The 27,992-nt window shown below is 38.3% G+C and overlaps 1 protein-coding gene across 1 annotated transcript in view; it reads left to right on the forward strand.

Moving 5' to 3' along the window:
* Positions 1–27,992, forward strand: part of KCNIP1 (potassium voltage-gated channel interacting protein 1) — a 615,599-nt gene that overhangs the window by 50,935 nt on the left and 536,672 nt on the right. Inside the window, exons 4-5 of the mRNA XM_054841792.1 lie at positions 2,461–2,583; positions 23,610–23,690. The gene's annotated coding sequence lies outside the window, so the exon portion shown is untranslated. The remainder of the gene's footprint in view (positions 1–2,460; positions 2,584–23,609; positions 23,691–27,992) is intronic.

Here is a 27,992-nt window from a genome sequence, read left to right on the forward strand (position 1 = left end):
GAACTTAACTACCAAGCAGGCACAATTAACAACTCCTGCATTTTCCATATATCAGGAAATCTATTGCCAAGGTGTCTAAACCAAGAAACTGAAATTTGTGCTAACTGTAAGTTTGTGCTTACTGTAAGTGCCACGAGAACTGAAGAGTACCTGTTAGCACTGTTCTGTTTCTCTGATGTCCCACAGTTGTTTTTTGTTCAGCCCAGGCTATTCTCTGCTACTGTACTCATGTGGGCAAAGAAGGAAAAAGTGTGAATAAAGCTGGATATCGCTGAGAGACCTGCTCCCAAGTAGACCAGAGTAAAACTAATTTACCTGATGTATTTATAATTTGTGGTGAATTCATTACAGAGACTAATGAAGACATGTCAAATGATTTCTGATTTAAGAAACCAATTTGGAAGCTAGACTTTGAGGGGGAAAAAAAAAAAAAGTAATGCCTAATTCAGTACAGTATTCTGTATTATAGAGATTTCCGTGGTAATTTGTTCTTTGTAGACTGGTATGTGCAGACCTCCCTCAAGGACTGCTTGTCATCTCCTTTGTTATACTCAACTCTTAGAATAATTTTCCATAATTCCGCAGCACAAATGATTTGGTCATCAGCCAGGTACATCCTTCTGTGTAACCTAGAGTATACAACAATAGAGACACAAAGAGGATTACATTGGCCATCGGTGTCTCTACTGAGTTTAATAGATTGACCTCAGGGATTTTTTCCATTGGAGGAGATAAAGAAACTATATATGAATAGCAGGTTATTTGATCAGTAAAATGTTTTTAAAGTAGCCTGTACTTGATGGCTCCTTCAATCTTGGATTGATACCTCCACAGCTGCATCAACTGCATTTCTGTGATTTACTTTTCTTCCTTGGAAGTATGGTCAAAGCTTTAAATGTGGGGATGTGAGATTATAAAGGTTATGATTATTGTCTGCAGTAGTGCAGCTTTGCTGAAGAGAGTAGGTTGTATTTGTTAACAGTAGTTTAAGACCCGTTATCCCACCTAAACAGTGCCATCCTACCTTCTGGAGAGGTCCCCACAGGTAGCGTGCTGTAATTCTGCTTCATGGCACAAATTAGCAGAAGTGCAATGAATCTAAATGTTTGAATCCCTTAGGTACAGTATTGAGCTGTAAGCAGCTTCTGTCAGAACAGTGTCTGCAGAGTAGCTTGCTCTCAAGAGAGAAGACTGTCCCAAGAGAGCCATTAATAACATAACCCATAAACTAGGAGTGGGGAAAGAAAATGCCTGCTTAAGGGATAGTTAGGTACCTGGTAGGTTGTGCACTTACACACCCCTCATGTTACCCTATAACAAGATGAGCAAGTGAATGTGCTAGTGGCTATACATTTATGAAGGGTATATATGGCACATGCATGAGGAATTTCCTAATGCCTTACAGGCATTGAGCACATACTGTTGTGAGCACTATAACATAGCTATGAATGACAGGAATCAGTAGTGTTAAGCTGCTGTTGTTCCTACTACTATTCTGTGAAAACTAGCAACTGGATCAAGATTGCATTCTTATGTCTCAAAAGCATTCAAGCATCCGTCACACATTGCTTGTACTTCTTGCCACAAGCTGAATTTTGAATCAGAAACCAGATGGATGGTTTCAGATCTTACTTGAATCCACAATAGGCATCCAGTCTTACAGCAGAAATAAACTATTGCAAAGAAACCCAGTGCTTTAGGGGATTCTACATTATGTACAGGGTTAACAGGAAAGCAGCAGGCGTAATTTATGAGTAGTACAGGAGTTGCCAGAGCAGCAGAAATATTGTTTTCTTTCAATGATTAATGTGCTCAATAAAAGCGTAGCATCTGCTGCCAGTTTTCATTAACAAATACATGAAAAACAAACCCGCGTGGTAGGCAGTGTGTCTGGGGACAGCTTAAACAGGACTGAGCTGCTTTAGATTTCAGCTATTTTCTTTAGCACAACAGTGTGGAGCACTTTCTTGTTTATAGGATAAACACAAGGGATTGAAGTGATCTGTGTAGCACACAGGAGTGGTTGCCAACCCATAACATCGTGGAGAATGCAAAAATTCCATAGCTGCTGCCTTGGGAGTCACAGGCTACAATCTTCTTGCATGTTGGTTTCAGTGTAAATAACAGTTAAATCATCAGAACAGACAAGCTGCCAGTAAAACTTTGAATAAAGTATTAGTTAGTTCATATTCCTTCCTTCATAATACAAGTTCAGCAGACTCAGAGCTCAGGCCTTGTGTTGGTTCAGGAGAGGTGGTATTTCACACCACATTAATAGGGGTAATGCATAAATGTAAGGTTGCAAATGTGTGCTTTTTTAGATTCCTCTCAACCAACTAGGCTCTCTGAAATGCAGTAGATTTTTTTTAGCCTTATTTTCTATGGAAACATGATTTATTTGATCACGTTGTCTTTCTCTTCCACCTTTTGTCCTTATAACTTCTGAACCATATTGACCAGTTCCACCCTCTTTGACGAGGAGAAGAAAGGAAGGAGGGTTAACGTACAACAGTGTCTTACCATAATGGAAGTTCACAAAGCCTACTTACAGACATCACAGAATCCACACAGCAGAGAACCACTGTGAGTATGCCATCCTCTTGGAAGTTTTTATTAACAACTGCTGACTGAAATGAGTCCATGAAATTGTAAGAAGCCTGTCTTTCTCAGCTCTGGTACTGCTACAAGTGCTTTCCTTCATGCATATTTGAGAGTGAGGAGATCTCAGACTGGATGTAACTTTACATCTCTGACAAGACCTTCACTGAATCAGTCTCAGGATGTGTAACAATTGGAGTATTGCTTTCAGCATTTCTGGACAGTTGTTTCAGGCTTTTTTAAATAGAAAATTAGTGCTTTTAAACAAGCAGAGACTATTTCCAGCAATAATATAGCTGTCCTTCAGGCACATGGAAGCCTAACAATCTCAAGAGCCATATGTTTGCATATTTGCAAAATATAACTTATTAATTCATAGTGCAAAAACATGACAGAACAGCAAAAACATTTCAGTACTGAAAACAAAAGATACAAAACCATCATGACCTGAGGGAGGTAATGGAGCAGTCCCTGCAGATTATATGCTGAGGGTCAAGGATGGCTTTGGGCATCTAAGGTATTTATTCTTAAAACCTGATGAGTACTCTAAGCTTAATGGCAGTACAGAGAAACAGCTGTACCTTCAGCTGTACCTGTGAGCTATGCTGAAACCAAGGAAACCTTCCCCATAAATGTTAGATAGGAGACCAATTCATCTGCACTGCTGTTCCCATAAAATCAGCCTCCCCCAATTATCTCCTCTGCAAAGAGCAAAATATCTCCAGATAGAAGAGAATAAGCAAGATTTCAATAATCACAAAGGCTAAGCTGGCATGCATCAAAAAATACCAAATAAATGGCATTAGATTTACAAGTTTCCTGTACGTGACTTTGGTGCTTAGTACAAACTTGGTCCTCATGTAACTTGTAGTCACACACTGAAGAGAATTTGTGTTACTGAGAACAGAACCTAGTCATCAGTCATGATGTACTGTGACTATCATCACCATGCAAATGTGATTATTTGCTAATGAACAGGCATCCCTCTATACTTTAATTGCATCATGCTTTTCAATCTTATATTCTTTCTATGGTGATTATGTTCCATGTCTAGCATGAGTCATCAGACTCTTCAGGTATGTACAGTGTGTGCTATGCAGAATGATGCATTGAGCAGGTGTGGCAAAGGACAGGGCAGTTCAAGTAAAAGGAAATTGAAATGTATTTTCAAAGAGAATGTACAAATACCTTAGTGTTTGATTTCGAGGGTGGTGATTAATTGCAAACTGTAAGATAAGAACATACAGGACAAATAAGAGCAATAGCCGTTTGTTATATCATGTAGTAGATTCACCTCTGGTTTAAGCTGGCTTTTGGTGGTATGAACCAGAAAGCAGGGACTCCGGCAGTGTAAAGAGAAGCAAAAGCCTGAGCCCCCTCTCTTTGGTGAATTCTTGGGGCTGGCAAGCTGTACACAGAGGACACTGATTTCAGCAGTCTGTGTGGGCTGAGATTTTCTGGCACTTTCTGAGGCCATTAAAAATGTTGCCCCTATCAGAAATGATGGTAAAAATTAACATATGGCTTGCCCACATGAACGTGCAGATCATACCCATGCTTAAGTTGTTCCTACTCATTTACTTGTGTTTGGTTGTGCTAGAGAGCAAATCTTGTCTTGCGTGTGCGTTCTGAATTCAGGGAATACAGAGTGACTGTATTTAAACACTGAACTCAAATGCCGGCAATGTGATCTGCAGGCTCAGGAGGTGCAGCGTGTCATCAGACTTTGTCCAGTTTATACTTGAGCTACGCTAAAGAGCAAAAGAAATTTGGAGCTTTTACCTATTTCCCTTGTATTTATAAAATCATTATACACTTTGGTACAACTTACAGTTCCAGCTAAAAGCTGTAAAAGTTGCTATGTTCCAGGTCATAAATTGGGGTGAGATGCCAGTGCTGTGTGATGAGGCTTGCACAATACCCACGCAGCTTATATCTTACTCAGGGCTTTGCTATTAATTCCTCATTTTCATGAACACAAAATTCACATCCTGTTCTTTTTCCACTCTCTGAAGAACACCTGCCACAAGCAGAAATCTCTTTCTAGACGGTATAAAATTCCTCGAGATGTAATGCAGTGAAGCAAGATCATCTCTGAAATAAGGTTGTGTATTTCCCCATTACCCAGTGCCTCACACCACTGGAAAATGAAATGAGTTCTTGGCCTGAACGTTCCTGCTGTTATCTAACTCTTACTGCACTTCATGTCAATTATTAACATTAGCAATGATAGAAATCTTAACACATGTTAAGAAACAGGACTCCTACATAATTTTTGTTAATCTGTATTATTTTGCCCTATGATCTTTGTTTCGGAGCCTATCTTTCTCCATCTCCTTTTTCCACTGTGCTCTCACAATTGGAGTGGTTTGGGCTGATATATTGCTTTTGGTCTTTGGAGGACAGGGTGCCAAAGCTGTTTGCTATCTCTTTCACCCTCTAGCCAAAGATCATAGAATCACAGAATCTTTAAGGTTGGAAAAGACCTCTAGGATCATCAAGTCCAACTGTCAACCCAACACCACCGTATCTACTAGACCATGTCCCAAAGTGCCATGTCTACATGCTTTTTGAACACTTCCAGGGACGGTGACTCCACCACCTCTCTGGGGAGCCTGTTCCAATGTCTGACCACCCTTTCAGTGAGGAAATTTTTCCTAATATCCAACCTAAACCTCCCCTGGAGCAATTTGAGGCCATTTCCTCTTGTTCTGTCACTTGTTGCTTGGGAGAAGAGACCAATACCCACCTGGCTACAGCCTCCTTTCAGGTAGTTGTAGAGAGCAATCAGGTCTCCCCTCAGCCTCCTCTTCTTCAGACTAAACAACCCCTGTTCCCTTAGCCGCTCCTCGTAAGACTTGTACCCCAGACCCTGCACCAGCTTTGTTGCCCTTCTCTGGACATGCTCCAGCACCTCAATGTCCTTCTTGTGGTGAGGAGCCCAAAACTGAACACAGTACTCGAGGCATGGCCTCACCAGAGCTGAGTACAGAGAGACGATCACTCCCTACTCCTGCTGGCCACGCTATTCCTGATGCAAGCCAGGATGCTTTTGGCCTTCTTGGCCACCTGGGCACACTGCCGGGTCACGTTCAGCCGGCTGTCAACCACCACCCCCAGGTCCTTTTCCTCCAGGCAGCTTTCCAGCCACTCTGCCCCAAGCCTGTAGCATTGCCTGGGGTTGTTGTGACCGAAGTGCAGGACCCGGCACTTGGCCTTGTTAAACCTCATACAGTTGGCCTCAGCCCATCAATCCAGCCTGTCCAGAACCCTCTGCAGAGCCTTCCTACCCTCAAGCAGATCGACAGTCCCTCCCAACTTAGTGTCATCCACAAACTTACTGAGGGCATACTCGATCCCCTCATCCAGATCATTGATAAAGATATTAAACAAGACCAGCCCCAAGACTGAGCCCTGGGGAACACCACTTGTGGCCAGCTGCCAACTGGATTTAACTCCATTCACCACTACTCTCTTGTTCGTCATATATAAGCCTTCTCTTCAATAATACCACAAAGAATTTAATAGAAGACAGCAGACACCACTAACTGATTTATCTGAGCTCTCAAATCTGAACATATTTATATACATTAAGGAAGTCACTGAATATCTGCCTTAAGTGTGAAAAGTGCCTTTTTGTTGGTTCACTCAATGGTTTTTTTAGTGAATTTCAGACGCAGTGATGCTCCTTTGATTTTTCTCAAGGTAGTAAATAATGCAGTGTAAATCCTGCGAACTGCTAACAAAGTGACCACTCCAGTTATGTGAAGCGTGGGGTTGGGGGTGAGTGCAGATGGATGTACCGTTCTGGCACTTGGAATGAAGCACGAACATAAGGGGCTACTCTACTTCCAATGCAGGTTTGAAACAGGACATACTGACCAGAAAGTACTTAGGATTCTCCAGCTGGGAAGGCTGAACCTGTGTCTAGTCCCCAGGAAACACTAGTCTTGGTACAGCATATGTGTTGGGGCTGGAGGAAAAATGTGACTACAGATGTGTCTTACTGCTATTCCTTTTCAGAGGATAGAATTTTAAGCTTTGCCATCTGGCAAGTGTCAAAGCAGATTTCCATCTCCTTTAACATTCTCCAGGTTTGGGTTTTGGGGAAGAAATTCAGAGCGCCATAGCTTGCCTCTTGACAGCCTCACTTTCCCTGCCTTTCTCTAACAGAAAATGATTACACCCTGAGTCTGACTCAGAAGAAGTTTGGGGAGTGAAAGAAGTGCAGGCTTCTGAACAGGATAAATGATTATAGTATCCAGTACTGGGTAATCCCACCCACGTGTTTTATCACTACCATAATGTAATTGCATTTGTGCAAATGGTATCATATATGTCTCTTTTCTTTGTGTAATTGAATATTGCTAGGTACCTGGGTCAATAAAATATACAGATCAGATAGATAGAAAAAAAGATACCAGAAACTTTTACAGCTGAAATTTCCCCAGTTTCATGGAGCTGTATCAGCATTGCAGGTGTGAGCTAGTGATTTATTCTGAAGAGTCACAGCCTGTTACCTTTTCCCTTTTCCTTTCTGAACTAGAAAAAAGTTGCCAGGACTAATCCATAGATGTGAGTGTACTCATCCTCCTCTGCAAGAAAACTGGTCTCTGAATCAGAATTCTCAGAGAAGTCAGCCAGGGCTGTAGGTTGCATCTGTACAGGCCATACGTTACAGGAAGCAGTAGTGTTAAACAGTACCAGAATGAATCAGTGATCCAGGCATGTAGAAGTGCTACTTTTAAATTCCTAGGAATTATGCAATTGCAGAGCCCACTTGGATTAGGTCAGTCATTGGTATGTTCTGTCTTTTCAGCTGTGATTCAGTCTGGAAGCTTTTTGTGTTTGCTTTATTTCACATCAAATCACTTATTAAATGTGTAGAAACCTTGTAAAATCAAGAGCATCTAAATGGATTGTTATTTTAAATGCAGAAGTCTTAGAACAGATTCCCCCAATAAACTTTAGGAGAGCAGGACAAATTCCACTTGGAAAAAGAAGAGGCAGTGTTCGGTTCTGATAGACAAAATGAGCTAGAAAACCATCTGTTGAACACAGAACCTCAGAAGAGTAACTTGCTATTGCGTTTTCTTTTGTGTTAACTGTGGCTAGCTGCTGAACTACATAGCATGCAGGAGATAGAATATCTGCTACCACTTCCTTGAATCCTTTTTTGAATTCTGTGGTTTATGGAGCACTCCGTGTTTCAGTATGGCTGGAATTGGTATCTATCTTCACTGCGTTCCTTGGCCAAGGACTGAATGAAACTTACTCTGTTTAGGATGCTGTGCAATGCCAGATACCCTGGCTATGGTGTTGTTTCACAATGTGTTATTTTATGTTCACAGGCAGAGCAAAAATTGATTGCTAGATGTGAGCATGAGGCCAATGAGTGTGGTAGCTCTTCTTCCCCTGTAGCACTGCTTATCTCCAGCCAAGTCACAAACACAAAGTTGTCTTTAATAGGATTCTGATAGGGCACTAAATACATCTCACCCAGAGATGCGCATATCACCAGCACACTGGCCTCTAGGAGAGGTTTAGCACTTGCCCAAGTCTTGCCAACACAAATAACTGCAGTGGTTTTGTGCTGAATGTCTCCTGTTAGGATTGGCTTAGCCAGGGCATAGATAATTTGCTGCAAGATCAAAACACACAGTGCTAAGCACAAATAATTTTGGAAGAATTGATACATGTGGGATGGATATCAAGTATGAGATCCTGATTATATGAGAAATGTTGCTGATTATTCCATTGTGCAATCACTGGACACTTTTCTGATGCCAGGAGCAGTCCTTTGTGTTTCAAGTCAAATGCTTTCTCAGAAACAAACCCAAAACTAAGAAAAATATATCCTGCAAAGAAATCAGGAATAAATTAGTTTTTATTTTGCAATGTACCACAACTGGGAGAGAGAAAGATGTTGAGAAGCAGTGTTCATAAAAGTGCTGTTAAAAATTTTCTCCTTAGTACACAGGATTAATGATGAAACTAATCACACCAATTTGAAGAATAATTCTAGAAGGCATTCTTCTGGAATGAGAGGGGGTTTATTTTAGAAAATTCAACTGAAAAAATAAATTATCACAATATGTGAACTACTATGAGTTATGCAGTGATATACCAGTGTCAAAGCTCTTGGACAGATCACTGTGAGAATTACAGCAGATATACTACTTTAGTGAGCTGAAAAGTATGCTATTAAGACATATGGTATGTATTAGATTTCTATATAATATTGTAGTTGTGGTATTGGTCTATAGTAGCATGGGTGGATATGATCACCATTCTAAAATGAGGTACCTGAGATGCAGTCTTGTTTGTCTTGAACTGTTGCACAGAGATGGTAGAATTGGAGGTTGTACCTGCAGCTAACTCTCAAGTTTATTCCTCCTCCAAATCTTCAGAATACATACTAACATTGCCACCCCTAACTCATCAGTGCTATAAAAGGTATATGTGGTGACATGGTGAATTTCCAATAGACTTTAAGAAGTATTAAGGCCAGTGATTTGGGGGTTATTCATCTGGAATATAGTTATTATCTATCATCTGTGCTCATGCAAGAAGATTAAAATGGGACCAGGCAGAGAGAATTGTTACTGAAACATGTCATAGCATAAAAGAAACATGTTTAATTAAGCAAAACAGAGGCAGTGCAGGGGCTAGCAGATAATGTTGACAAAGAACCAAAAGATGTAAGTTGGCTAAGAATAAATCCGGGGTGAAATTTTTATAGAGGGTCAGTTAGAGCAAAGAAATTCTGAAATAGTCTTCCAAGAGAAGTAGTGAGAGGGAAAAACAATGTAAACTTAAGGTGGAGCATAATAGTTTTATGAAAGGACAAAATGATGCAGTGTGATAAAAGGCAACTATACTCAGTTACTCATGAGATCACCTTGCAGTTAGTGTTCCTATAATCCTAAATTTCTATGTACCATTTGAAAGCACAAACAGAATTATTACCACTCGCAGGCAAGAATTTCATTATCACAGAACTAGGCTGTTCCTTGCCCTAGACACAGTGCTATCACGATTTTCAACAGATTGCTTATAGTAGGTATTGATTAAGCAAGAACTGGCACGGAGGGCTATGCTGATGTAGCTGCTACAGCATATGGGACATATATCTGGAAACTGCAATCCTGCATCATCTGCTACTGAGTCATGTGGTGCTATATGGACAGCAGCAAAACAGGTGAGCTAATGACACTGCCATGGATTTACCTTTTTTTTTGCCTTTTTCTACAGTTAATGTTTGCAACAACCTTAATTCTGTGCTGTCATTAGAGCCTGCTGTTACGCTAGGTTATTGTTTTTGAAAGGTGATTCTTGAAATACTATGCTGCCCTCTTGAGGTTGCATAATATGTTTTGTGTTTGGGGGTTTTTAGCCCCTTACTGGAAAGAAGATGGTTTAATGAAAATTTGTTTCTTATGGAAATAAGCAGATTAGGCATGAGCATTTCAAAGCCATCTCTGGTTTTTTGGATGTTCCAAAAGGAACTGGGCATGCAAATCCTTGCAAATGTCTTTGTCTTAATTTCTCCACCTTAACTCCTCAAAAGATCTAGAGGATCATGTGCAGAAATGCCAGTGGCTGGGAGCAGAAATAGGGTTGTTCTATTTAGGTTTGAACACAGAAATAATTTGCAGCAATGGAGGAATCACGTTTCTAGTACTCTGGTGTTGACCAGTAGTCTTGCATGAGTTTGGTCCTGCTACTATCAGCAGTGGTAAGACGTACAGTGACTGATAAATCCTCTGCTGCAGAGATCTGGCTACCTAATAGTTTCTTCCAACTGTGTTGTCTCATTTGAAGTGATTGCTTAAGAGAACTAAATGTGTCTATATTGGCAAAATGAGGAATGCAAGTGGTTAGAACAAGTGCTGTAAAGCACGTGCAAAGTATAAGCACAGAGGAGGAAGACAGTGTGACAAAAATTGCCTCTGATAGTTTGGGGGGGGTTTAACATTAAAAAAAGGAAAGTTACTGGAGTGACTCTGTGTAATAGTCTCTCTCAAATAAATTGTTTAACATGAGACCAGATGGACAATGGTGGGAATACAGTTAGGTGAAGTAGATTGTCTAATTGCTCTTTTTTTATTCATTGCTCTGGGAATCAATTTATAGTACAGTGTGTTCATCAGAGACAAACAGACTGGAACAAAAGAGGAAGGAGCTGGTTAGGTCCCATGTGTTTCTGTGCCACTGTAAGGCTTGGATTTGACAGGATATGAGAAGACATTTTAGCCATCTGTCTTCTCCCCTTCTGCTCCACAGAGCCTGTGCCATTCCAAGGGGTTCCTAAAGATGAATGATAGCAGCTAGAAGCAGAGGTATGCTGGGAGTGATTTCTAGAGGCAGAAAGTTTGGCAGAGCTTCTGCTGCTTTGACTAGAGGCAAAGTTTTCCATTTGTCCATCTAGTTTTAGAGTATTTGCTGCTTGTCCCTGAGGGTTCCTTTCAAGCCTCAGCTGTGTTAACACGAGTGGGACTCAGAGCCAGTGCAATGTTTGGTGAAGCTTCTTTCAGACGGGCTACCATGCTTGGCAGACAACACTTTGTTGGCAATGAGGGTGGGAATGACTGGCAGTTGTAATAGCAATGCCAAAATGAATACTAGCCTTCGCCCTATAAATTTCCATTCCAGCTGCTCAAACAGGAATCATGGGTCCCTGTAGTGCATCTCTATTCTGCCCGCCTTGACTGGAAACTAGTAATTGTACTTCACTGAGCAAATATCCATGGAATGACTAATGCCAATGAACCTCAACACCATCCCCATTACAGGGATTAATGTTACTAAATGTAGGAGATGTATATATTTTTAATAACATATATAAGGAAAGCCAATGCCGTTTTCTGATATCCTCAAAAATTCCTGAAAAATAGGCAATGGTCTGTGTATTTTTTCAAGAGTAAATGTAAATGCTCCCTAGCCAGTCTTTTTGTATGCAAAATTTCCAGGCCCTCAGTACTGTATTTCCTCGTACATATTTTCAAGTATTCTTGTATTCTTTCTGTAATGGTTGGCACATATAATGAGTAAACACCACTAAAAATAAGAAAAAAGCCAAGTAAAAAATGAACTAGAAGTGTTTATAGCTGACTGAAAAAGAATGTCCTTTTTCACAGCTTGGCTGGTTGAAAGCCAAACATTTACATTCACTTTTAAATGATCAAATGCTTATTTCCAGATCAGGATATACCTGATAAGGCCAGCAACCATGCAAAAAACCCAACAAAACAACAAAACCCCAAAGACCTCAAGAGCTTGACAGAGTTTTATTTCAAGTATGGAGTAAGGTATTTATAAATAATTTGAAAAGCAGGACTGCTGACACAGAAAAAAATGGGTTTTTTTCTTGAAAATTAATCCTATTTACTGACACTGTTATTTTTCACAAACAAAAGGGTTTTTATGTAGAGAGCGCTTAACTGAGTACAATCTCTTTCCTTTCCCTAATGCAGAATAGGTATGCCTTGTTCCTCAAGGCAACGTGACACTTCAGCAACTTTCCTGGTCTGTTTACTGGAGAGAGGAGTAATAGATAAAAAGAATCATAGAGCCATAGAATCGTTTACATTGGAAAAGACCTTTAAGATCATCAAGTCGAACCGTTAACCTAGCACTGCAAAGTCCACCACTAAACCATGTCCCTAAGCACCACATCTATGTGTCTTTTAAATACCTCCAGGGATGGTGACTCAACCACTTCCCTGGGCAGCCTGTTCCAGTGATTGACAACCCTTTCGGTGAAGAATTTTTTCCTAATACTCAATCTAAACCTCCCCTGGCACAACCTGAGGCCATTTCCTCTTGCCCTACCACTTGATACTTGGGAGAAGAGACCAACACCCACCTGGCTACAACCTCTTCTCAGGTAGCTGTAGAGAGCAATCAGGTCTCCCCTCAGTCTCCTTTTCTCCAGACTAAGCAATCCCCTCAGCCACTCCTCATAAGACTTGTTTTCCAGACCCTTCACCAGCTTCGTTGCCCTTCTTTGGACAGGCTCCAGCACTTCAATGTCCTTGTAGGGAGGGGCCCAAAACTGAACACAGTACTTGAGATGCGGCCTCACCAGTGCCGAGTACAGGGAGACAATCACTTCCCTAGTCCTGCTAGCCATGCTGTTTCTGATACAAGAGGAAAGGAAGTTGAGGGGGCAGTAGAGCTATTAGTCCCTTTTTCTTGAAACACTGACATCACTGTGACAGAGGAGAAGATGGGACACATAGTGGGCATAAAAAGGCACTCTGAACCTGTTGCTAGTCCCGCTCCTATTGCATAATTTCTACCCTTCTCAATTACATCTGGGATACATCTTCACCATTACAGACTGTAGAATTTTTAGGGTAGGATTTGACTTTGACAAAGAGGGGCTTCAGTCTGAAAGAAGTCCTGAAGCATTAAATAGGTGTAGAGGAGGTGTCCCAGGCACTAAAATGCCTCCCTGCAGTCTTGAAGTTCCAGGTGCACAGCTTGTGTACCTCTAAGATTCAAGCAGGGACAGATTATTGTAATAGACCCTGTTTAGTCCCACTCTACTGCAGCCAGTCATGTTATGCTCAAGCTCCATCTTAAAGCTAACAAGGTTTTCACCCCTGCTATGTCTACTGGAGTGCTCACCCCTCATGTGAATTTCACATACTTTCTTCTAATTTCCAGACTTACTTTGCATAATCATTTTTAAGCCAATGTTCTCTTTGAGCTTACATGTCTTTTCTTCCTGCCTGCTGTTTGCTATAGATGTGCCTCTCTTCCTTTCAATCTTCACTTGCTAGGTTGAACAAGGAAGGATCTTTCAGCTATTCAGACAGTTTTCCCTAGTGGTCCTTCTCTGTTCATTGTCCCCACTGTGACTGTCTGGAACCATCCACAGCTATGTGATTTCCTATTTCATGAAACTAAAATTGGTAAGTGTTACATAATCATACAAATTAGACTCCTTAACCAACTATTAGAGAGATTTTTTCAGTGTCTGTCAGATGAGAAAAAGTTCAAAAGGGACAATGTACCACTGTATTTTATCCAAACACAGTGACCTGTAGGGCTGCTAAATTGTCAAAAAAGAATCTTGAACTTTTAATGTTATAATACCTGTCATCTGTAACAATTTCTGTAAAAACTGCCAATTCTGACAAAGAAGGTCAGCTCCAGGCTGCTGGAAAGTAGTGTAGATCCTTGGTGGATTTGTTCTGCCCATTCAGGACTCAGCCATGCCCAGAATATCTCCGGAGCAAGCAGCATCACTCCTCGTACGCAAATATGGTTTCTACAAGAATATAGCCACAGCATCCCAGACTGCACAAGCATACCTAACATCTGGGGTAAATATTCAGGAGCAGGAGACCTTGTCAGATACAATATTCTGCTTTTTGTAGTACAGATTTGAAAGTTATTTTCAAAATAATAAATTGTGACACATCTACAGTTCTGGTATAAGTTTTAATAATACTGTTGTAAACATGGCCAGAATGCAGAGCTTCTTTACGAGCAAAATTTCTTGAAGAATTCTCAGAAATAGAACTAGGGACATGATGAGAACTGGTAACAAATAGGAATTTTTAAAAATACTTCTCCTATGTTTTATGTCTCAGTGGCAGCTCAGTTCTCCAGAAATGTCTTCCTTTGAGACAAGGTATATGCAGAAAGATCAACGTGTAGCTTGATAAGCCAAAGGTACTCTTGATGACGTTTTGCCTGTAACGTCTAGAGCAGTGCTTTTCAGATTTTCTGTGGACCCCAAGATACTCCAAGTGAAAACTTGCTTAGACGTCTCATGTGCAAAGACTGTTGCAGAGCTATTGTTGCGATTCATGCACTTTTTGCACTTAGTTTATTGGTTTCCAGAAGTTCGTGGAAAGTGCTGTTGTAAAGTTCCTAGTTTTCCTTTTATTGTTGTCAAATTAACATTAAATAGGGACATTGCTCATGCATGCTTAGTTTTTAATATCTGCTGTTATCCTGGTGAAACGTCTGACATGAAACTGAAGCACACACTTAGTAGGAGCTGTAAAGTATCTCTAAAGTTGTGTGCTACATTTCATCTATTTTATTTCGTTAACCTCCATCTGTATCTTATTTCCCTGAACTAGTGTGTTACAGCCTTAACAAAGCTTTTGTATGTGGTAGAAAAATGCATCAGTAAACAAAAGCATCAGCTGTGATCTCAGCATCTATAAACTGTGCTGTTTTAGATATTCCTCTTCTTTTTAAACTGAAATTATACATAACATTCAATTTAATGACTGGGCCCAGTTCATTTTGCCTGCAGTCATAAGACCTTGAACTCTGACACTGTCTGATTTCAGGCTAAACAAGGTTGGTCTGGATCGGTACTAAACTGTGAAGAAACAGGAAATGACCTTCAGTAGTAACTTTTACTGCTGGTTCAGAGAGGACATATGATCGTTCAGTAAGGACACACTTTTTCCTGAGTTGGTACTGAACAAGGTGGGAGGCAAAGTGTTGTTATTAAAAATGCTGGCCAAAGTACAATTTCATCAAAAAATTACATATTCACTCTTGTTCTAAATGATAAGTAAGATCTTTCTATCCAAAACTAGAGAAATGTATCAGAATATGAAACAAATTATATGTAAAGTATTATTGTATTATTAGCTAGTAACAAGTTGTTTCTGTTGCAGAATTTGAGGAGTGTAAACAAAAAGAAATTTGATCTTGACAGAGCCAAATACATTTTTTTGATGAAATCTTATATAGAGATCCTATGAGAGGAAAATTCTGATTTTCAGCACAAGTCCTTCTGAAAGCACACATCTGCAAAGATGTATGCAGCTGAAAAGAAAATGTAATGTGACTTCACCAGATTATCTAGTCTTGTCCATGTTTTGGAGGCCTTACTGACAGAAGTGTCCATAGAGATTGTAGGTTTGAAAGCAGTCAGTATTACATTACTATAATTTCTTATGCAACTGCTTTTATGGCTTTGTTTAAGATATTTTACACTGCTATAGTAATCCTTAGATAAGTGTAATGAATATTAGTAAGTAATACAATTTGTCATCTCAGATTCTGTTTCTTGGCAATGGAGCATTTTGTTTTTCTTCGTTTCATTCTGAGGTGCTTCTGAAGTGGCACAACTCTAACCCTTTTAGATATCCAGATAGAGAGTTAAGGTCTGTTGTTTTATACGTAGACATGGAACCCCTATGTTTCAGACAGCTGAGACAAAAATGATAAAAGATGATGTACATAGCAAGTATTGTATGTTCTCCCTTAAGCTGTCATGGGCATCTTCCTTGCGAAGTAATAAAGAAAGTTCCTGAGGACCTCAACCACAAGCAAAAGATAGGAAGAACCAAAAGACACTTGCACAATCCAAAAAAAAGTCTGTCTTGGAAAGAAGTTTCTGTCTATGGAGGCAATTAGAGAAGTTGCTGAGAATATCTTGAATAGAGAACTTGCCCTATGGCTTCTTACTCGTTCCTGCCACACTGAGGCATGAGAGGAGTAGTTGTGAATTTCCATATAATAACTATTCTGTACATATATAATACTGTGTTGCTTTACTCTGAAAATTACTACAAATTGTACTTCCTTATCAATCAGATCTTCATGCTGTGCATATTCAGTTATAACTTCTTACTTTAAATGAAGAAAAAGGATTAAAGAGACATTGCTCCAAACATTAGTCCCGCTGACCCAACTCAGCTAAGAATTAGGGAGCTGGATTCATTTTCCATTACATCAGCTGCATTTCTTATGAGGTTCTAGATGGTGACATGTAAGCAGAGGCCCTCTCATCAGCGCAGAGGTGACAGAATCACTGCAGCCTGAAAATCTCTCCTGGTGTCGGTGCATCAGGATTAGAAAAAAATGATTAGAAAAAAATCATTTGAACTGACAGTTCACAAGACTGGAAAGTAAAGAGAAAAAAGTGTGTGTGACACGATTGTAGTAATGATTAAAGCACTTTAAGGACACTGTTTCAAACAGAAAATGTGTTGAGTGTAAAGACGACTAACAAACCTGATGCCTTTTCAAAATCTTGAAGAATTACATTATTGCATATTTTTTTCTCTTTCCTTCTAATTGACTCTCCATACAATTTTCCCCTCTGTGATTTTGAGTCAGCATTAGTTGACGTGACCTGCAGGATATGTAGTGGTCCTTAACTAAACAAATATAGATGGCCATCTAACCATAATTTTAAGTGAGCATTTGCAGTCATATAGATAATCCACTATACACCTCGGTATATTTGTTATTTGGACAAAATGGAACCTATTCACATTAAGATCAGGTTATCACTTAAAAGCTTTCTACTGTATAAAATTGTTTAAGCTTCATTATAAGTAAGATTTAAAGTTTTAAATTCAGGAAAATGTCTTGATAGCACGAGGGATTTCTCTTTAATCTTATGTTTCCAATATTAGATCATGATGAAACATCATCTGTATGTGACCTTCTGAAGGTCATGATGAAGAAAAGACTTTCAGGTTGTTTTGGTAACAAACATATCACCAACAATGGCAAAACAGGACAGACTGAACTTATAAACATTACATCAGACCTGTTGCTAGAGATAACATGTTTGCTAAACTTCTCAAAATGAGCTGATACCACAAGTCATCTTGTTCTGATCAGCACTAGGACTATTTCCTGTTAAGACTGGCTAACAGACTGGTATATTATTGCTTGCCCAAAATATTGAACTTACGAAGTGAAGCTATCTTTATTTTGTGTAAATAAGCACAGGCGTTCTCTCCTAGAAGGACAAAAAGGTTGCTAGCAAATGCAAATAATGGAAAATACCAGTATGCTAATGATAAAGACATCTGAAGTTAACCTGTTTTTAAGGAAATCTAATTATTACATTGATAAGTGCAAAATTTATACCTTTCAGTCTTTTCAAATAACATAATGTGTATATTTTGAATTCAGCAAAATTGGGCTTTGATATTTAAATAGGTTCTCTCATCATACTACAGGATCTATCTTAAATTTTGGAAGTTCAAAAAGCAGTAGACTTAGTACTCTCTGAAATAGGATAGAAGTTTGTTCGGGTTGTGAACCTGTTGTTGTTCATTGTCTTCTCAGAGATCACTTTGGGTTTTGGAAGTTTCCAGACGCCACGGAGAACAGTGCAGAGTCCACTTAATTAGGAGGGCAGGGATAAAAAGAAAGTGGAGAAATAAATGCATAAAACTAGGTCAGAGCACTTGCCTGCATATACAGAAGGAAATAACTTGAATTAGTAATGGTATTTTTGTAAAAATTTGTAAGTATTTAAAATTTTCTGTAGATCTTCAGGCTAATTTTCAGTGGACTATAAAGCCAGATTGTACTGTTACATCCCTGTATGGACCAATGATGAGTCTATGGGAACTAACGTAACTTGGCAAATAAAACAGCAATCCTGTTGCAAAAGTTCTTCCAGTTGCTGAACAGAAAAGGATGAGTATTTTGTATGAAGAAAAGTGTCGCCATTCCTTGCTTTTGGCACAGGTGGTAGCACACAGTTTAAATGCTCTTATTTGCTTTATCTTGGTTGGAATAGACTTGCATGGCAACCTTCTACACTAGAGCAGTTGAGCTTCTCGAGCATAGATCCACTGAGGGTCTCCCAGGTGACAGGCTGTGCTGCTGCAGAGCCCCACTTTGACAATGGCTCTGTTAGCAGAGAGAAACTCACAAAAAAACAGCTGACTTGTGGATAATTATTAGAGGGCAACTACTGCAAGTCAAACTGAATGGATCTTTTGATTTTTTTTACTTATACTGTATGCTGCAGACTGTTGGGATCCTGAGCCATCTTTGGATCAACTTATCTGGCACTGAAAATCTACTGACAAAGCAAAGACTAATTTACTGTGCTGAGAAGCAAGATAAAATTAGCTTTGTTCTCTGTGCTCTGTGGTTAGATTCTACCCACTACCTCAGACACCTCTACGTTAACACAAGTGACACTTTCAGTGTGCCTTTCCCTTGGTTTTGTTTCATAACTTGGAAGCTTTCTGAGGAAAAAATGTCATTGCTTGTCTAACAAGCAAAAAACATACTTCACATATTTCAGATGTACAAAGGTGCTACTGAACAAAATTACAAGCTAGTCATGAAATTTAGCACTATTGCTGCTGAAATTTATGTCATATCTCTTTATAATGCAATGTACAGCAGCTCTCCGTGGTGATAGCAGAGCTAGTTCTATTACGCAGCAAAGCAAATTAATACTTTGCATGAAGGCTCAAGTCGAAGTAGTCGATGGCTTGTGTGCAGAAGCTATTCTGTTATGTGATTAGGCAATACTGTAGCATCTAAGTGGAAACCTGAACACATACTCATATTTATTTTCAAATTTCAATTGGGACATTTTTGAAACCATTTGTTTTTAGGATCAGCATTATTAATATTTCTTATGCTACAAGACAACCCCATCTACACACAGAACAGATGACCTTTTCTAATAGTGTATGCTGAATATGTTAAATGGGTCATATTATTTATCTGCAACATAAAAATTCTAATGACCTTGAAAGAAAATTAAGATTATATCCAAGTTTATATTACCTAATCTTTGCTACTTATCAGCATTTTGTTCGTTTGTCTTAGGGGCTGCAAATTTAACCAAAATTTCCAATAAATATCTTTGAAACAGAGTTGAACTAAAACCAAGATAATTAATTTTATATCACAGGGCAGAACTCCTGAGTACTTTTGGAAATGTCAGTGGAATGTAAAGGAATTTTCAAATGAACTTTAAAGTGCTGTAAGCAAAATCTTGCCTTCTCAAGGACTTTTTGAGTCAGTTTTGATTTCTGTATCTATTTCTGCTTGTGAAGAATCATTAAAGAAAAAATATTTGCCAAAATTGCTTAGAAAGAACATGGGCTAAATTCATAGGGCTGAATTTGCACTTAAATCCAAATACATGGTTCTCTTTGAATCAGAGGAGAGCATAATTCAATCATGGTCTGTTGTTATGTAGTCTGAATATGTTGAGCAATTATATTTTTGTCTCCAATTGTCATGAGACTCTGACAAATGGAAGTATGTGCTGTATGTATGCAATCACAGACAACTAAAGTCTGCCTGAGGTTGCTTCTCTTCACCTTCAACGAAACAAATGGATTAATATAGAAGAGGAGGACATGAGGCAAAATGTTTACTTCCTAGTTGCTAGAAATGGCTCATTTAAGAAAAGTAACTAGTTTGAATTGTGTGGCCTTATAATGATTATCTGCAGCATTCTGTTGCCAAAGTCTGGTTTGGCAAAAGGTGTCAAGTTGTGAAGAAAGTTGTTTGGCATAATGAAAATAGGACACTTTTTTCCTCAGGGGTACATTTTCCATATTTATGGGGTTGATATACTTGTGATGAAATGACACCGCAATGGTCTTCCATGTTTCTAAAAAATCAAATAATTATTTGAATTCCCTTGTCTATATACAGAGTAGTATTTTTTTAAAAAATCCCTTTCCCTGTTAAAAGAATAGGCAAATAGCACCATCATTTTTTCCCTGCAACTAAGAATAATTACTGAGCAGAAATCTAGGCATATTGTCCTGGGTTTATAGCCAAACTCTGAGCTGCACGTTAGCACAAAGAACTACATAGCCATAAATCTTTAAAGTTGTTCCAAATTGATATCGCATATATATGACAATTAAGGTCGCACTTATCTGGCTGCTGATATGATCTGAAATCTCTTCTTCTTCCATTTCAGAATTCAAAGAAATAATGCAATAGTCTTGCAGTAAATCCACTGGGTAGAAAGGCTCCATTATTTCAATCACAAACAAATTAAATGCTTGTGCATTGTTGTATTAAAAAAAAACATTGCTGCATCTACAAAAAGGACATTCTTCTACGGTTCCTCCAGTTGACCATTTGTCCAAAAATGAGTAAAAATGTTTACAAAGGCAGTTGTATGTTACTTCCAAAGGCATCAGTGTTCAATCTCCACATTCTCATGGTGCACACATTTTATTAGTGACTGACTGACACATACAAACGCTAACTTGAATTTGTCAGTCCTTACAAGTATCCATTTCCTTTATTTAATTAAACATTATGTTCAGAAAAGACACAGTATTTGCATTTTAAATCCTATCATACTACTTAATCCATTTTTCTGGTGCTACATTTGCATTTAATTCAGGATTTGAATTATGCTCAACCTCATTGTTCCAAGTAATAGAGTTTATTAGTATGGATGTACACAATACTGCACATAATGAAAATGTGAGAAACAGAAAGCCAAACTGCAAAGCCAACAGTGGAGGAAAAAAAGACTAGCAATTCTCGGGGACTCCATTTTGGAAGGCCAATGTGTTTACAAAAAGCATCACTGAAGTTTCCCACAGTACTGAGAAGATCTGTCATCATTTCCTACTAATCAGACTAAGCCTGAAAAACACACTCTGTACATTTACAGAACTGGTGTTACGCTCCTTGACTAATTGAAAATGAAAATCTTCCATTCTCAGAAATGTTGCGGCTTTCTTTTCATATTTCCTACAATAAGATCAGACAAACTATCCTAGAACTTATCTTCAGTACCTTCAGGAAACACCTCTCACATTAATACAACTCTAATAAATCTTATGAGACTGCCTTCTCAATTGCTTATACGTGTGAGAGATTTTTGCCATTTGGTATTAAAAATAGGCTTTGTAAAATAGGAAGAGGAAGAAGAAAAATCTTTAAAAACTACCTAGAAATCAATTTCTTTCATTTAGTGAAAAATGAGACTAAAAATGAAACAAATGAGCTTTTGAAGTATTCTTAAACAGGAGGATATATTTTTAAGAACAAAGTAAGTAATCAGCAGATGTAGATCAGTATTTCTGTAAATAAAAATTAAGTGCTCATTTCTAGGTACATGGCTTAAGATTGAAGAGAATTTCCAGCTCTCTTATGCATCACTAAAATGTACAAGTAAAAACAACTTAATTGCTCATATAGCTTCATGCATTAGAAAACATTTATTAGCTAGAGCACAAAATGTGCATAACTGTTCTTTAAAAATAAATGTTTACTAGTCATTTCTTAGTCTATCCCCCCAATGCCACGGTGGTTTTGCTAAATTCCAGAATTACAAGTAGTAATGAAATTATTTTCTTGCTCCCCCCTTATCCTTCCCATGATTATCTAGTAGATTTAAAGCACTAATTAGACTGAAATATCTTAAGATTACTTTGCATTAGGAATATTCACCCTTGAAAATTATTTGTATGAAATAATTAAACTAAAAAAAAAATCACTTAAAAATAACTTTCCTGACTTGTACTCCAAACTCATCCACAATTCTTGTTGAAATAACTTTTCCATAGATTCAGCCAGTAAACCATATTGAAATGCCATATGATCACCTGTGTCATTGCATGATGCTATCCCAAGAAACGGGGCTTTCTCAAAGTGAGCTTCGTGGATCTCTGCTCTGGGATTTATACAATGCAATAAAAAATGACAAAAAACACAAATGCAAATATATTTAAAATATAATATTAGCATTGTCAACATGAAAGACTTTATTTACTGCACAGAAAAGAAAATATTCAGAATAGTGTGATTTGTTTCGGGGAATGCACAAAAAAGTTTCAACAACTAACACACAGTGTTTCTTTGCAAAATAGCCCTTTGCATGATGCTGAAGCTGAGATGTTTTTTGCCCACTGGTATCTATGTTCTTGTAAAAGAAGGTCATTAGCCTCTATTGTGACTGCTCCTTTTGGATTACCTGTCTTTGTCTTTACACAAGTCAAACAATAAATAAGGGTAGTCTGTTAATATAGATTAGAGGTTAAACTGTTATTTATCGTCACATTTTATGGAGAGATTCTGTAGAGACTGTTAGTGACCTTCTCTGCCTACAAAATAAGAGTCACGCATTTATCCCAGGCAATCCATTTGCAACAAAAAAGAAATTATAGTCTTCCTGAAGAGGTACAGGCATGCATACAGAAACTGAAGTAGAATGATAATCCTGATGAGGAACAGTTGCTGAGTTGAAATGCGTTGCAAATTCACATCATGTTATGTCTCTGAGCATATTAGATGAGGAAATAGTTGAGAAACAACAGATTTCCTCCTGCAATTTTAGAAGTCTTCTTTTAAACATCATCTGGGATTTGGATAGAGTTGAGCATGAGAAAAGTATATAGCATGCTTTCATTCCTTTGTGTTTACGTAGTAGAGAGTGCTATAAAAGTAAACAAGAAAAATTAACGTTCTCTTTCATGTGGTCCTTTAACTAGAAATAGCTGAAGAAAAATCAACATAACAGCCACCTACTTACTGTGCTTTAATCACATTAACAGCACCCCTTACGTTGGTTTGTGACAGTACTTCTGCAACATACCCTGAATCAGAACATACATCAGAAATAGGTCTGCAAGAGTTGCTATAACCTTGAAACCATGAAAGTACTTCCTGACTGCATATAGCATGAAAGTTGCTTGTTAGAATGAAAAGAAACTCCTTATCTGAACATCCTAAATTGTGAAGACGTCAGAAATCCAGGCTAAGCCTCCCATAATGCAAAAAAATGGAGAGGAGAGAGAAAGAGAAGACCTCATAAAAATGTAATTTTCTCTTGTATAAAGCAGCCACAGTCTTCTGCTTCCTCATCCAATCTATCAGGCCTGGACCTGACCAAATTCTGACCATTTAAAAAGCTTTAAAAGCCACTTCCTTCTGTAGCCCTCCCAGACTGCCTAGTTGTCACTTCACCTGTGACCACACCACAGCATTACAGACAGAAGTAAAGGAACCATAATGCCTCTTCGAAGAAGAAATTATATCCATCCAAGACATGGCCTTCTTTCCTAGCCTGACTTGTCAAAGTGTATGAAAAAATGCTCAGAGGCGGCAGCAAAGAAGCCTTACAGGCAGCTGGATAACTACTGGTAGTATAGCTCTGTATCACAGCAAAAGCAGAGTAGGGAAGGGAGTTCTCTACAGCCAAGTATTAAGTAGGTTAGAAGTGGTGGTGAAGAAGCTGTCTAACATTGCTTCTGCATTATGTCTTTGCAAAGGATTACACAACTGCATCGTTCCCTTGTAGTCCAGAACTAAACAATCTGCAGGACACTGGCTGGCTGCTCAGACTAACCGAGGTAAGTGGACAGTCGTTTTACTTATTCCATCTTCCTTGTTTCAAAAGCAAAATGCTTAGAAAGATTAAAATATTTTAAATGCTTGAAGAAGTAAGGTCATGGTTCACTTCCCAACTGATGTCTGGGCAAGTACCTCTGAAGTCTTCTGTGTTTAACTACTGAAGAAGCACTCTGATTAGTTTAACATACTCATTTATTCATCAGAGTAACCCCCAAATTCATTACATAAGACACATAGAGAAGTCATTACCCAATGCTTTCTTACAAATATCTTTACAAAAAGTATATGAAAAGCAGCCAGGAAACATAATAAGGGAAAGGAAGAAATTGTAGCATAAAAATAAGGCAACCACATTTTCCAGAAACTTCTGAAGTTCTCAGGAGGATGTTTATCTGGAAAAAAAATACTGCTGTAAAGGAGAGTAGGCTAGATCTGTGTGTACCAGCCACAAGCCTGGAGATAATATAAGGTAAGAAGAATGTGAGATAAGACTTCAGCTACTCAACAGCATTTTAGTAGTATGCTCCAGGTAACAACCTTGTTCTAGCTAAAAGTTTATTGAGTTTGATTGTGTTGTCCTTCTTGCAGCATGTACTCTGATTTGGAAAGAATATCTACACATTGGCAAGGTTTCAGTAGTCACATATTTCTGAGATAAATCATACTAAATCTAGTACTGATATTTTGTTTGTGAATGGATTGATATGAAATATGCCTTGCTCTTCATTTTTATAACTGCCTTCTTGGAAAATCCATCATTTTAATGACTGAAGTTTTTGTTTTTCCTCTCTTAGTCTTGGAAAAGACCAAAATCTCCAAAGGAATTCTTTTCATGATAGCACACTAGTTCAGATTTGTGCTTACTCTCGGTTTTAGACTCCCCAAAGCAGGATCTGCTGAATGTGTCCTAATTTTATGTTTAACATACAAAGGGTTTGTTACATCCTTGCATATCACTCTTACACTTTAAATTGAATCCTGTCTCCAAACACCTTCCAATGTCCCCCACAAATTTCTTGACAGTTCATCCTTTATATAGTTCATCCTTTATATATACACCTCTATTTCTGTCTGAAGTATCCGAGCATTTGTGAATTCCATCTCATTTTTCAAAAGTATATCTTAATTTAGTCAAACTGCAAGTCCTACACCTGACAAGATGTTGACTGAGGAATAAAGTAAGCAGAAATGCTTTAATGAAAGTGATACCTTCATCTAAAAGTGACAAAAGATTCAACATTTTTGTGAGATGTGTGAGGTTCTACATTTCATGTTAAATGGATGAGTTGTACAGTAACTTTTTTTTAGTGTAGAATAAGCGGTGATGGACGTTTAGTGAAACAGTGCCCCTTGCTGGGAGTTTTGTGGTATTGTTCCTGAGTATGTTGGTTTTGAAAGCTTATATGGAGATCAGTTTCTCATTTTAATGAGTTCGTTCCTGGAGGGAATATTAAACACATTACTGCTAACAATAAGCACCACCTTGCTTATGTCACTGAATTATTTTAGTACTGGCTGTCAAAAGAGGTGGATAAGATTGGGAACGAAAGGAAATAATGTTTTCGGTAACATTTTGGTATCCCCCATTCACAAGCATACGTGTTAGTTTTGTCAAAGTGTACATCTGTAAAACTGAGTCTCAAGTGGCAGTGTGGGCTTCTGCCCTCACTGTGCCACAGGAATCCACACTGCTTATCTCGTCAGCTCCCAAACAAGACCATTTTATGCCTGCCAGCTTGAGATTCAAGAGCTACAGTGAGTTCTCAGCTTGCAAATCACGAACAAGATACCACAGTACAAATGTTTCCTTGAAATAATTAATCCTATCGGTAATGCACAAGCTGGCGCAGAATCCAGTTTACATGCTGGTTTTGCAGGGAACAAAAAATAGGAAAAATCTACATTAATGAACAAAAAGCTGACATGATTCTAAATTTAAGCAAGGAACAATTTGTTGGGTGAGGAAGTATGCTCTTTATATAGTTCATTTCAGATGGTAGCCTTGCTTTAAAGGAGGTTTCATTTTGTCTTAGGTAGCTTGGATGCATTCATGTAAAGAGGTTTAAAAAGTATAATTAATTAACTTTTCCTGCTGTCACAAAAGACATTACCTACCTCTCATTTTTTCTTTCTTTCTTTATTGAGGACACAGAGGGAATAATCGCTATTGTGAGCATGTGTTGAAAAATGCAGAATACTGGAATAAATGGATGGCCTTTCTTACATAGGAGCATAATCCCTGAAGAAGTTTAAATCCATGAATCAAATAACCCCCTTTTTTTTTTCCTGTGTGAGAGTCACAGTGAGCCAGACTGCCATACTGTTTCTGGCCCAAAATCTCTTTGCTTCCATAGCTATCCACACCGTAGTATTAAAGTGAATAGTTTCAGATACAGTCAAATTAACAGCTAAGCAATTCAGTCCATAGTGCTTACATTTACTGGTCACACCATTAAGGCTTAGACAAATGAATAGGAACAATAGAATTACTAATTGTTAATACATCATATGTCGTGGCACATGTATTCCTGAGTAATGTGCATCATATTTTATTTACTCCCACATGCACAATGAAAACTCTGAATTTTTCAAACCCAGCAAGATCATTTGAAATATGACCTTAAGACTCACTTGTTCTGCTGTCCATATTATATCCATATCATAGTTAAATATGGAGTTTTTTCCTCAAATACATTTTATTATTCAGTTATTTCTAATATAGTTCAGCCTTTCTCTGACCTCAAATATGGAGTCACATTTTACTGGCAGGTTACCGCTACTAGTGCAGTTACTCAGATTGATTCCTTTTGAAAACAATTAAATGGATTGTTATTAGGCATATTAACCAGGTTACGGTTCACATTATGAGCTGTTTGCACTGTTCAAAATTTTTAGCCTTCTGACAGGTGTACAGAACTTTATTTAAAGTGACTGTATGTCACTTGTCCAGCTACTGTATCCTGTGGTCACGATGTTACTAGTGGCAGACTTGCTAGGCTCACAGACTTTGCAGATGAGCTATGAATGCATCACTGACTCATGCTCTTACCCACAATCTAGCTTCACCTTAGACTGAAGTACATTGGTAGGTAGAAATTTAAATTTCTTCTGCATCAGCTATAATATTTTATTTGTTCATTTTCAGGTTGCCTATTTGCAGCCAAGTAAAATCAAATCTAGGGAGCTTTTTAAACCAAGATTTGAGCTTCTGTATTCCAAGAGCTGTAAAGCTACACTACACAGAATGTTAAAGATGCTTCACTGCAGCCAATTCTGCTTCCCAGCAGCAAGGAAAGAGGGATTTAATCAGATGAGAATGGCTGGGCAAAGTGGTAAATCATGCAACGTTTCCCACAGTGGGCAATGCCAGTCTGATTAGGCACAGTATACATCAAAAACATTTAAAAGACCTAACGGACATATATTTTATTGCATCAGCAGTTGCCAACAAATCCTTGCTAATGCAATCAAAGTGTTGATGAACAATGGCCTGAAAGTTGCTTCTTGCAGCTTTTTCAAAAAGTGACCAAGGCCATGCTACTTATGCAGTAATGTTCACCTGCTGATAGATCTTTGTGTCAGAGAAACTTTTAAGAAGGAAGCAATAAAACAACCTTACATGAGTCATCTTTGTGAAGTAAGTTGACCTCCTTATTTTGGAATGACTACGTACTTGTATTTGTGATTATATTTATGGCACTTTTAATCTTTTTTTCCACTGGTACGGTTATCATGAACAAATGTATAATGGTTAGAAGATGGACTTCTTGAGAGTAAAACCAACAAGTAGGTAATAAAACACTGAGTGTCAGAGAATTGATGAATTTTTGCTTCACCAAAGGTTGAGCCGCAAGAGGGGCTAGGATTTGTTATATGTACACAATGCACATTGCTCTGATGAGATAAGATAATAAGTCAGCATGGGATTTAACATTTCTAAATTCCTCTCTTTACTGTTTTTTATACTTTTCTTAAACATTTACATTGAAAGTTCTTGTTAAAGGAAAAAGCTATAAAAAGCAGCTGCTGAAGCAACATAACGTAGGTGTTATAAAAAGCTTGGGTAGTAAAATGTCATCATTTTTCTCCAGAAAATAAATGCTCTCATGTCTTTCAGTGGAGACCCATTGCTTCCTTTAAGTAATAAAGTGGAGCCAGGAGAGCATGTGGCTAGTGAAAGGAAGTAAAAAAGTGATGAGCATAGAGCAGTGACACTGAAATGATCCTAAAGTTTAGTGATCAGTTGTTGGTATCAGCCATGCCAAAAATTACTATGCAAATTATTGAGGGATATATACCAG

This window comes from Grus americana, chromosome 14 (genome assembly GCF_028858705.1).
Source record: "Grus americana isolate bGruAme1 chromosome 14, bGruAme1.mat, whole genome shotgun sequence".
Lineage (NCBI taxonomy): Eukaryota > Metazoa > Chordata > Aves > Gruiformes > Gruidae > Grus > Grus americana.